Source organism: Oxyura jamaicensis, chromosome 5, assembly GCF_011077185.1.
Source record: "Oxyura jamaicensis isolate SHBP4307 breed ruddy duck chromosome 5, BPBGC_Ojam_1.0, whole genome shotgun sequence".
Taxonomy (NCBI): domain Eukaryota; kingdom Metazoa; phylum Chordata; class Aves; order Anseriformes; family Anatidae; genus Oxyura; species Oxyura jamaicensis.
In genome coordinates this window covers 54,865,970-54,878,492 of record NC_048897.1, presented here as the reverse complement: position 1 = coordinate 54,878,492, position 12,523 = coordinate 54,865,970, and the positions used below count along the sequence as shown (strand labels likewise).

At 34.7% G+C, this 12,523-nt stretch overlaps 1 protein-coding gene across 12 annotated transcripts in view; it reads left to right on the top strand.

Moving 5' to 3' along the window:
- PPFIBP2 (PPFIA binding protein 2) overlaps positions 1-12,523 on the top strand; it is a 106,285-nt gene that overhangs the window by 23,067 nt on the left and 70,695 nt on the right. The window lies entirely within an intron of this gene.

Genomic DNA, 12,523 nt, shown 5'->3' with positions numbered 1-12,523 from the left:
AGGCAATTAAAAAAATTTTGTGTGAACATTACAGCATCTGAGAAGAGAAGACCTTTCTGTGGTTAGGACTCAGTAGCCTTGGGGTTTGTGCTCACGCACCGTTCAGTGTGAACTCCTAAAAGAAGTATCTGGGTAGGGCCATGATCTCACTTTTGCACAATGGGAAAGCATTTACTAAAGCTTTTTAATTTAAGTAGTGACACCCATGCTGTGCCTTCATTATTTTCCCCTAATGCTGAAGAAGATGACATCAGCCTCTTGTTGCTGCAGTTCTGGCTTCTTCCTCTTCTTCTAGTAAAATTTACTGTCCAGAGACTAATATGAAGCTTCATAAATTACCGTCAGACTAGCCATAATTAGGCAGAAGGTCTGTATCCATGATTTCTATTTTAAACCATCTCTAGATTTGTTTTTATTATTCTTTTCCACATATGAAGCTGTATTCTAAATCTGCAAGCTTTAAGACTGCTAAGATACACAGAAATACTAAAATATAGCACAATTGTAAAAATGTGAATATGTGATAGATATAAGTCCACAAATAACTTTTCAAGCCAATGGAACACGTTCCAGACAAATAGGAAAATTTAGAAATATATTTCCTTTTTTTTTTTTTTTCCAAACACGATTTCAAGCAGAAGTTATCTGGGATTTTATTTGTTCACCTCTTGTCTTATAAAACACAAACAGATAGTGAAGCATTGTACTTTCCTCAGATATGTAAACAGAGAACAAGAAAAAAAAAAAAAAGGGCAAACAAGAAAAGCAACTCCCAAACCATAGTTCATAAAATTGAGAATTGAATTAATTTCTTAACCCTAGGTTTGCAGTAGCTATGATACTAGCTAATGCTTCAAAAGAGATAAGACAACATAGAGGTCCATGGCCCTTTCATCATGCTAGGGAACCTGTGCTCCTAAATCACCTTCATACATCTGGATTTATCTTTATGTATTTATTTTGCTTTCTCACTTCTGTGATAATTTATACATAGCCCAGCCAACATTGTTGATATCATCAATGTATATATACTCCGTTTTTCAGAAAAAAATATCTTGTCTTATTTCTTGGAAGAGAAAGATTTTCTTCAGAAAGCATTTATCTTCCAAGAGGAAAAAAAAATAGTCACATTTAAATTGACTTTCAGATAAGATACTGCTCTTCTTCCAGTAGTTGTCAGAGCTTTGTGGCGTGTTTTCTTTTGAACAAAGAGGTTAGAAAGCTTGATGTGATTTTGAGGATTTTCAGACTTCTTGTGCCTTTGTCTTTCATCTGCATCAATCACATCAATCGGTGTTAGAACTGTATGCTTCCAACATATCTCAAATTGTCCAGTATCTCCACTTATGAACAATAAGAGGTTATGTAATCAATAAACAGGTCTCTCCTTGCTTGTTTGAGCAGTGCTATATTTTGTTTAGAAAATCTTCCAGTTTTACCTGAAGCTGTCATTTCCTATTCCCTTCCAAAAAGTATTTTAGGCTTACAGGCTGTATATTTTCCACTGAAAGGATAACATTGGTATTTAGTAGCATTTCCATGAGTGGCAGCTCTGAAAAATGGTTGTGTGAGGTTCGTTTGGAGTCAGGTAATAGGTGTTTAGTGTTGGGTATTTTTCCATGGTATGGAAAGATAACATTAAATGAAAATATATGACTGCCTTACAGAAACAATTCACATATTTCTTCTAGTTTGATGGTATAATAATAATTGAACCAGGCTTGACTTTTTTATTATCATTTTATTTTCCCCTTCTCCTTTTTCAGATCATTCATGCCCATATCTTTGTAGGGTTTCATCTTGATAAATAAGCAATAGAATTAAATTGTTCCAGGCTGCCCAACAACATTGCTTTTACCCCCCTCACTTAGCTCTCATGATTATGGAGACACTGATAGAGAGAAGCAGAGCAAATGAGGTAAGAAATATTCTGTATTATTCAGTGGATTGCACATCCTGTTCACAGCTGTTTTGTAGTGTTGTTGATGGCCAAGCTCTAAAACAGAGTAGTATGTAGAGTTTGTTTCCGCAGTGGCAGCATAGGTCATGAGCAAATTGGCAACTTCAAGAGAGTTGACTTGAAAACTTCAAGTTGCTTAATTGTTCTTCTTTTTTTTCTTTTTTTTCCTAATGTCCACTGTATCATATGGAAAACAGGCTTATATAAAGATACCTAATGTGAAAAGCACCAGAATATTTCCCAGGCAGTGCATTCCATCAAGTTTCGTCAATGTTAACTGAATACTTCCCATATGATTTCAAAATTATATCTACCCATACCAATAAAAAATATTGTTTTGTTCCTTTACTTATTTTAGTTGTAACATAAACGAAAAGCTCAAATTGTTTGGAGAGTTGTTTACCGCATTTATTTATTATTTTCCATTACTAGAAATAGAAAAGTAATTTTCAGACAGAATAACTTATAATAATAACTTATAATAACTTAAAATATTTCTGGTGATTCTCTTCTAGTTAATGTTCTGTGTGCTCCAGAACTGCTTCTTGCATATTCTGGTATGATTGAGGGACCAAATGTATCTGCTGGAGCTTAGACTTGGTTACTGGTGATTATCCCAATTTGTCTCATATTGAGGAACATAGTTATTATTCAAGCTTGATTCTCTCTAATTGAATCCACTAGGCTTCTGTATGCAATCTGGGGAGGGACCGCAAAACAGAAATGTTCTCTTGTCCTGTATGGTGAGAGGAGAACAGCGTAGGAAACTCCTTCAGAAGGAGGACTGTCATAAAACAAACATGGACACAGTTTTCTAACTGAAGATTTGTATATACCATACTGTGCAAATATTGGACAAGTTATCTGTGCAAATGTAGCTGCCTGGGAACAGAAGAAACCAACTGTTCAGAGCTATTTCAGCTCAGTATATCCAGATTCCATGGATATCCTCAGGCAGCACTGAATTCAAAGACTGACTAAATTTCATGACTGTTGGAAACATGTAAGTGATGAAAAATAGGCTTCCTTTGGGATGAGGCCTGAGTGGATACTAGGAAGAACTGTACTCCTCTTGGCCTCGGAAACCAGGCATAAAATGAGCATTAATCACTACTACAGAGAAGTGAGAAGTCCAGAGATGCGTAACTGTAATTGGTTCCTTTTTTAAGTGTGAGTAGGGATGTATGTGTGTGTATGTATACACACGTTTGTTGATATACACACACAAGCAAAGAACAGCATTCTCTGTTTAATTAGAAAAACAATCTGAAGTTCTTATATTAGCTGTAGTTATTATAAAGGACAAGAATCACGTTCTAAAACTTTGAGGTAAGAACTAGGCATTCAAATACATAATACGAATATTTACAGATTTACAGTCCTACTTCTGGCCTTTTTAATTGTAAAAGTAATGTCCTTTTCTCCAAACGTTAACATACCTAATACATGATTCTGGTTAATGGAAATAAAAAGTCTCACTGTAGATTGTGCATCTCAGTGCACTACAAAATGTATTAATGTTCAGAGTGCATGAGGGCAGGATTGTCAAGCAAGATTAACAAATTAAATTTCACTGGGCTTGATCAAATTTGACAGATAGGTCAGTGTTCCCAAGTCTTTTATGCTTCAGTACATCTTTACTGATAACCCACCCTCATAGCTATATAAATTACGCATACTAAATAATTAGCCTTATTTGGCTAAAACAGCTAAAAGGACTAATGTAATTGTCAGTGAACATGACTTATCCATTAGCCAGAATGACTTGCGCTTTCTCTAAAGAAAGTACCCATATGTCAGATCAGCCTACATATTCTTTACTCGAGGTTCATACCTATGACATTGCCTCCTGCTGTGGTTTGTCCAGGTCATTAACTTTCTCTTTACTTCCACTTGTACCTCATCCATTAAAATGTGTTTCTCTATAGGATTATGGATTTTGCTTAGCTTTTCTTTTAAGTAAATTTTAATTAATTAAAACAGTCTTTCTTTTAGTTTGTCCAAATGCTTCTCTCTGTCAGCAGTTTGGAAATTCATTGTTTTCTTTTGTGAACAATGACCACAAATTTAAGATCTAAAAATTCCTGTCATAGTACTATGGTCTGCTGCAGCTCCAGAATCTCTTGAAAACCAGCAGCTAATCAGTGTAATTATTGTTTCCTTTTAACCAGAGCTCCTGCAATTATTACCTAATGAAAAATGATGAGAAAGTTAAATGTATTATCACATGAGTGTGTACTGATATTTCAGTGTTGGTACTGAAAGATCAACAAACCTAAGTAATTAAAAAGTATGTCAATATCTAAGAAGTATGTGTGTTTAAATTGCCTTGTCTGTAGGGGCAGTACACTCACGTTGTCATCACCTTCGCTGTGTACTGTAAACCCAACTGTTTCACGCACCCTGATGAGAAATAAATAAATAAATAAAAATAAAAAGTAAAAGGCTGTAAGGCGAAATTATCCTGAAGAGATGAACGAGACTTTTATTCTGGTTTAATATATTTGCCTTAGGAGATCTGACAAAATGTGAAGAAGGATGTGTTTATGATGTCATTTTTGCTTGCTTGCTTGCTTTTATTTTGGTGGTTGGTAATATGGCTGGTGTATTTTTCTTGCTCTGACCCATCAGAATTTGACTATGAAAATAATATAGCTATGCTATGTTACTGGATGTGCTGAGTTACCAAATGAGCTCTAATTGGGTGATCAGAAAATTGATTCAAAGTGCAGGAATGGGGAAAAAAAAAAAAAATACTAATAGTCCTGTTTGAACTCCCTTGTGTGCATTTTAGGTTTTGTAGAACAAGATTTTTACTGAGCTCCTACATAAATACTAGGAAATTAAAAGATTTCCTAATGACCTGATGCTTTACAAGTGAAAAATCAGACATGTTGTCACAACATTCACTCAGAATGTAAGGGCTAGTTTCATGGCACTTAGGGGAAGAAGACAGAATTCTCTGTTCTGCTTCATAAGGATTTGAAATGGTCCAGACCAGACAGAGAGCACTTAATCACTTTTTTTTTTTTTTTTTTGTGGTGTGTGCTGGGGAGGTGTCTTATTTGAAATGCATGCTGGATGACATGTAGCTGCTGATAGGCATTACAAGCCTCTTGTGATTGTGTAGAGTGAATAGAGAAGACCCTGTACTTTTTCTTTTCAATTTGTATACTACCAGCTGTTTTTTTATTTTTTATCGCTTCTGTCCTACTCAAGGTTCACGGTGTTTTTAAATTCAAAGTTTATTTTCTATAGTAAAGCTGTATAACTTTTTATAACATACTATCCGGATTTTTTTAGAATTTCATTTCAAGCACTGACTTGACACGAACTGTAGATGAAGTAATGATGACAGAAACAGAGTAATTGAAATAATGAGCAATGTCTTTCCTTATAGATTGGAGCAACAGCTGTAGTGGTTACCTCATTTTTAAAATAAATTGTAATTGTGTTAATAAGCTGTGCTTCAATTATGATTATTGTATTTCCATTTACCTTTCTGTTCACGTTCAATCAATCTAGGCTTTTTTTTCTGAACAAAGGAGATAATTTATCTACAGAATTTGTTTTTCTGCCTTTTATAGCTTGTTAGGTACTGGCATTTAGCTTCAGACACAAGAAGTTGGAAAAGCTAGTTAGGTAATCTCTTAGCTGTTATCAGCAGTAACATAACAATTTTAAATCTTTTAAACCTTTTTAAAAAAATGTAGCAGTTCACAGTCTTTCTCCTTATTCAATCTGTAATTTTTCTCATCAAAAATCTGTGGTCTTTCTTTTCTATTTGTTACCGTTGTTGAAGACATGGACTCACAAACTGTGTGCACACTTGAATAACCATTACATTTTTTTGATGCTGTATTTTGTAAGGGTTTTACACGTGCTGTAACCTTCTTCTTAAGACCTTGCATAAATCCTCAAATGTATGAGTTTTAAAAGCATATGAAAATCATGGCAACTTGAATGATTATTGCACATGTGAGGGATTGTCTACTCATTCCTTACCCAGAGTTGCCAGAGCAACCTGCAGTTTGGAATTTCCTCAATTTTGAGTGTTTAACCTTGCAAGAAGTCATTTTAGCTATGTGGGCTGCTGTCCCAAAGCACGCTTCCCATATTATCACTATCCAAAGCATTTTCTTCTCACAGATAGGGAGGTCTGAGCACAAGACGGAGAATCAAGACCCCTGAATGCTGTTTGTAGTACTAATGGATTCCCTCTGCAAACAGGTCCATACCACAAAATCTTACGGAGCTCACAAACATCGAGAACTTGTTTCCTATAAACACTTAAAGGACTTGCACAAAACAATTCTAAACATCTGCTTTTGTAAAAGACACAATTGTCCTATCTGATCGAGTTGGTCTTTGATTTCCCTTGCAAGTATTCCTGTCTTTCAAAAGACAAATTCAAAAATTCAAAATATAGAAATCTTTGTTACTGAAATATTTCAGTTTCTTTATCTTTGACTACAGATAAGCAGGTCTGTCAGTATAAAATAAATATACAGCTGTGAGCTGGACACCTATGACAACATACCAAAACTGCAGTACTGCATTGCTTTTGTATGCAATGTCTGCTTTAGAACTCAATGTGTCTATCCATATTTTATTGCAGCTTTGTAATTGAAGTGTGCCATTCAGTATCACAGCTTAAAATGATGTTTATGGAAGAGTAGTCCCTATGTGCTGAAATTCCTGTTAGTGTAATAGATCTGAAAGTATTGCTCTTCAAGCATAATTCTTTAGAGGGGTTGCTGGAATGGTTATGCCACTGTGGAAAGGCAGAACTTGCCTACCAACATTTGAATATATGTCTCTGATATTAAAACCACTTTATCTCTACTACTCAAACTGATAGCAATGATATCCCACAGCTTGCCTTGCAAAGTTTCGGAAAGTTAGGTGTGAAGAGGAAAGATTGAAATTGGCTTCAGAGTATGATGACTTCAAATTCCATTGGCATGGCAGCAAAGGGTGGGAAAGAAACAAATGTAAATAGCTTCAGATACAGTATGTAGCAAAGAAAGGCAGTTAAACTATGATGGTCATAACCCCATACAACTGAAAATCTGAGAGACAGAGGTTCTTTTGTGGTTTATATGGTGTGACATGTTCTTCATTACATGAGTCACTTGGTTGTTTAATATGCTGGTGAACAGATTTATAAGATTTCAATTGAAGCAAGTTTTACCAAACATAGACTTTATTTAAATTCAGAGTCGTGGCTTATCTATTTCCTACTTTAGGCAATTAAATTGATTCAAAAATTCTTTTTAAAAATCAGAATAGTGTGATTTTTATGAAACAAGATGTTTTTATTTTCTTGCGAACTGAATGTTGTTATTTTCCTTGTGCTTTCAGAGAGCTGTCTTTTCATGAAACAGCATTCATGTTACCAGTGACTAACTACAAACAATTCAGAATGCTTTACTAAAAAGAGGTACTTACCAATTCTCAACACTTTTAATTAGACTACTAGTTTCACTGGCCCTAAACACTTTTTTTTTTTTTTTTTTTTTTTTTTTTTTGTGGATATACCTATGGAGAAATAGTTCAGCAGAGAAGAAATTGCTGCAAGTATTTGTTGTTCTTTTCCTTTAATAAAATTGGTTGATTTTGGTCTTTCCCATGCAATTAATACTTTACCTCAAATACAGCATTAAGATAGATTTGTGTTGTCCTAGCTTTGCTAGATCTCTACCGTAGCTGCAAAATCCATCCTCCTCTTTTCACCAGCTGTAAGGCTGCTTAGCTTGTCCTTCTGGATAAGGGAGGTATTTTTGTTGCAGCTGTGTATACAGTGCCTAATGTGCTGTACATCAGTGCTTAAGGTCTATAAGCATCTAAAAGGTAAAAGGCTGAGTAATTACATAGATAATTTGCATATGAAATTATAGACAGTTCTTGAAAATTGTTGAGAGGATTCCGCGTGTGGTTGTAAATAAAACTCAGATGAAAATCACCCAAGCTACGTGAAACTTGCATCTGAATGTAGTAATTAGCATTTCTAGTCCTGGAAACTTTTTCCTAGGGCTTCCTGCTAATCCAGCTTAACTGTTACTGTTCACTGTAGTTAAAGATCTAACAGCAGAGATTTGAGGAGCAGCTAATATGAGCTATGATTCAAAACACACAATTTGTGATGTATTTTGCATTACTATATTAGAAGACAGGATTGTGTGAACAACCTCTTCACTCCTTTAACAGACGACTTAGGACCGAGGACGCTGAGTTATATTCCATCCAGACCTTAATACTAGTTGACATAAATTCAAGTTTTCAGGGCTATCTTCATGAAAAGAAGAGAGTTGTGCTTCAAAAGACAATTATGCTTTGTAGAACTTGGACAACCTATATGCTCATTGAGTAAAAACTCAGGTAAAAAAAAAATCTGTAGCAGTATAATGATGATTGACTGAAAGTCCAGAGAAAATGTTTGTTTATAGTTTTGACCAACAGTGATTAGAATAAATATCAAAACTGTTACATATGAGTATTTCAGCTTTCTATAAAGCTATCTGTACTACAGTGTAGAATTAACTTAGGAATTTTGTTGGTTTTATTAATGTCTTTTTTTTTTTTTCCCAAGTGTTGGGATTTGGGTTTGGTGGGTTTTTGTTTGCTTTTTATTGTGTGTGTGTGTGTGTGTGTGTTTTCTGGACTAAAATCTCAGCACTTTTAGGAAAATCTCTTTGTAAACCACTGTTGGTTGAGCTTTATATTAAAAGGCATGTTTTTTATTTTTCATATCTCAGGAAATTTTGGAGGGAAAAGACTAGGATTATATGGAAGAATGCAGTGGAGTGGAAGTAAAGGGGCAAGGAAAAGTGAGAGTTTTTACTGCTAAAAGTGATGAAAGATGGATAAATGTCTATAACATAAACTGAGGAGAATGGATTTTTCAAACTGGCCAAGTTTTCTGATTCTTACTTTTAGTAATATATTTTTACAAGCTTTAAATAGTGTTGCTCTTGAAATAGTTCATGTATTTGCCCAAAAGGAACTTTTCTTTGAAGCCATTCAGTTAATTGCAAGAAACTTTGAACACAAAATGTGCTTGCATGGTCAATGTGTAACCCAAATGTGTAACTTTAAGTTGTTTTCCTTTTTTCATTACTTATGTTGTTCTTTCTAAAACACATATAGTATATAGCAACTTTTAACCTCCTTCATCTACTGTCTGTATGGGAAAGACAGAATTGAGCAGCTTGGAATGTCTTTATCAAAAACTTTTCTTTTTTTCCCTCCTCTAAAGTGGACATTTATGATGATTAATTGTGCTCCAGTAGTACACTAGGAAACCATGGTGTTGAGTTTTATCCAAATATGATGACAAAAGATCCCCGTGTCCTGTTTACCACTGGGGAGGAAAAAAAAAAAAAAAAAAAAGAGAGAGAGAGATAAAGGGGAGTTCAAAACTGCACTCATTTTTCCTGAGTATCAATAAAATTCTAGTGGATGAACCATATTCTTCCCCACTTCAGTTGCTTATACTAAAGCCAGATACAAACTCATTGCTACTGAGGATAGAGTTTACTGATAATTTGTAGTGTTCTGTTTGTGCTGCAGAATCTCTCTTTTGTATCAATCTGCAAGGAGATCCAGGTTCTCACTGTCTGGTGGTAAAATTTAATGTACTTTGCAGCCTGATGATGAGAAGATTTAAACTAATGCAAAGAAATGTAAATATTTACTCCTACACAGTTTTAGTTCTGTTTTTCAGGGTGTGTTCTTGTCCTTCTGTTGAACAATACATATACTATTTAATATGAAACTATATGGAAAGCAAATAGGAGAAACAAGCCTACGATTCATTTGAATTTAAGCAGTAAAACAGGAAGCTTTTTGAGCTAAGCTACTGAGTTGAACTCCCTTGCATTTCTGCATTCATGTCAGTCCTTTACCTAGGATAAAGTGCATTAGTTGTTGCCTTCAGAGGAATTCTGTATTCTTCCATTTCAGTCAGGAGAATGAAAGCAAGTACAGTAGCAATTCATGGCAAACCGGTTAAAAAAATACTAATATCACAAGGGAAGAGTATATGTGTGTATTTGATGGGGAGGTGGGAAGGGTTGTGTTCTCTTCGTGGTGCACTGATATCTGTAAGTAGCTCCCATTCCAGACAAGGAGAGTTGCTCATGGGAAGGCTTTGTAGCTTTTGCTGAGAGCTCTGGTCCCAATCCAGCAAGGCAAAGCATTTTTAAGTCTTGGCTTAATTGAACATATTTGCAATCTCAGTAACTTGAAGGTAGTGGTTTTGATTGCCGAGAACTAGAATCTTCAGTATATCTCTGAATGAATACCCTGTATTCACTTCATCATAATTAAAAGAGAGAATAGATATGTTTTGTTAGTTTGTGTGCATGTGTGTTTCCCCAACCATATCAGACACGGGTACATTCTTTTCTCAACGGCACCTACTTTTTAAAGTCTAAATATAAATCTCAAATAGTTCTGATTTTTTTTTAAATATTTTTCTCGTGGATAATAATTCCAGTTGAAAGATTTAGAGTCATAAATGAAACCTAACCCTTCAATCTCTAATTCCTTCATTTAACTTATTGGTATTAATCAAAGATAGATTTTTCCTTTCCAGTTCTAATGGAACCAATGCGTTTAATAATTTACAGACAGTTCACTTATAAGTTCATTACATCTATATTCATTTAAACAAACAAAACACTTTGCCGTTTTTACTACCATTAACTAGGAAAACTTTGAAGTATCTTTGTTTTCTGCAGTTATGAAAATCCTGTGCTGTTTATGCTCAAAATGAACTCCCAGTCATAAATATGGAGTAAGTTGTAAGATACACCAGCTTTTTTTTTTTTATGTTGTTAGGTAATTCATGGAACATGAGCTTACCATAAGAATATCTTTGATTTTTATTTGTTGCTTCTCTTTTGTTAGTGATGAACAGAAATACGTTTCCTTCTTCCATCTTTTTATTTATTATTTTGGGCAAAATTACATGGAGGAAAACTTGAGGCAGGAAAAGAAAACTAACCAAGCACCTGAAAATTCTGAAGTTGACTTTTTCCTCAATCACTAGACATCAAGTTGATGTTCTTTCCTGGTAAAAATATATTGCCATCTCCCAAGTGTCCCTAAGAAATACTGGACTGACCTCAAGATTCAACTCAGGTCACAACTATGGAAATTCACTGTATGTGCTTTACATGTGGACTCAAGCTGGGGGAGTTCTGTTGAGATGATAACCTTCTACCTCTATGTAAAGTAGTGGGACTTAGCGTCCTGACAGTCTGAATAGTCAGTTGAAGCTCTTAGGATAACTGAAGTATGCATATGGAGTGTACCCGGGTTCAGGAAATCAGATAATATAGAATTCCTGTCTGGCCCTGTCTGTGCTGCAGCACTTGGGATTTTTTTTACATTTATAGAACTGAGTTTCTTAAGAACTTAAGTTTCTTAAATTTTTTTGCTTATCAGGACTAAAGTGTGTGTGTATATGTTTTTGTTTGATTGTTTTTGTTTATTTTCTAGTGATGTGATACAGTCAAAGTCATTTAGACTGCTGAGAGATGTTACAAGTACCGTCCTCAAAAAAGATGCACATAACTTGTATCAGTTGTACAAATTGTCTACCTACCTAACATAATTAATTTAAACACAGAACAATTGTTTATAATCTTTACTTACCTTGAGGATCCTGGTTTCTATTTTGTACCCAAAATATTGATAGTGGGCCTGAAAGTTTGTTTGGATTTCTCTTTGGATTGTATGGATTTTTGTTTGTTTCTCTCTTGTCTGTATCTGTTTTGTCTAGTCTGTATATAAATAGTATTCATATAAGTAACATAACACTATAGCACAACGCTGTACATCTATAGGTAGAACTCAATTTGTTTCTTGCCCATTGTTTGACTCATTCCATCTCTATTTTAAATTGTCAGCTCATTGAGGAAGTAGCTATAAAGGCTGACCATGAAGTAACTTTGGATCCTATCTGCTTTTCTGGTGTGAAAAATACTTGCTAAACAAAAGACAGAAAATTTTAGCATGGAATTTTTCAAATGGAGAAGTGAGAAAACTAAAAGCCCTAATGTCAATAGTAAAGGAAACCACACCCCTAAAAGTGACATCAGTATTAAGACAATGCCAGATTTTAGTTTGTGTGTGTATCTCTTTTGGAAAGTAAACAGTGAACACCTTAGACCAAATTAAAAGATTTAAGAGGTTATGTGATCCAAATGGCTCTTGTGTACAATTTGCAAATCTGCTATATTTGTTGCTAATATTAAACTGCATTAGAAAGGACATAAACAGGAAATACTAAGCTTGCATAGATAGCTGAGAGTATAGAAATAAACAAGAAAATATCGTCTAGTCGTTAGAATACTCAGATCCAGCAAAACAGGTAGTTGATCCTCTCCTCAAAAGGGAAAAAAATCAGGAAGACTAGGTTGATTTAAGAGGTGAAATTGTCTTGTAGCACTGAATATTGAAGAAACTTTATCTTGGATGTGGTCACAGACGGAACCTAAGATGAGATCTTGCAACTGAGGTATTAAACTCATAAGCAACACCAGTGAACAGAAT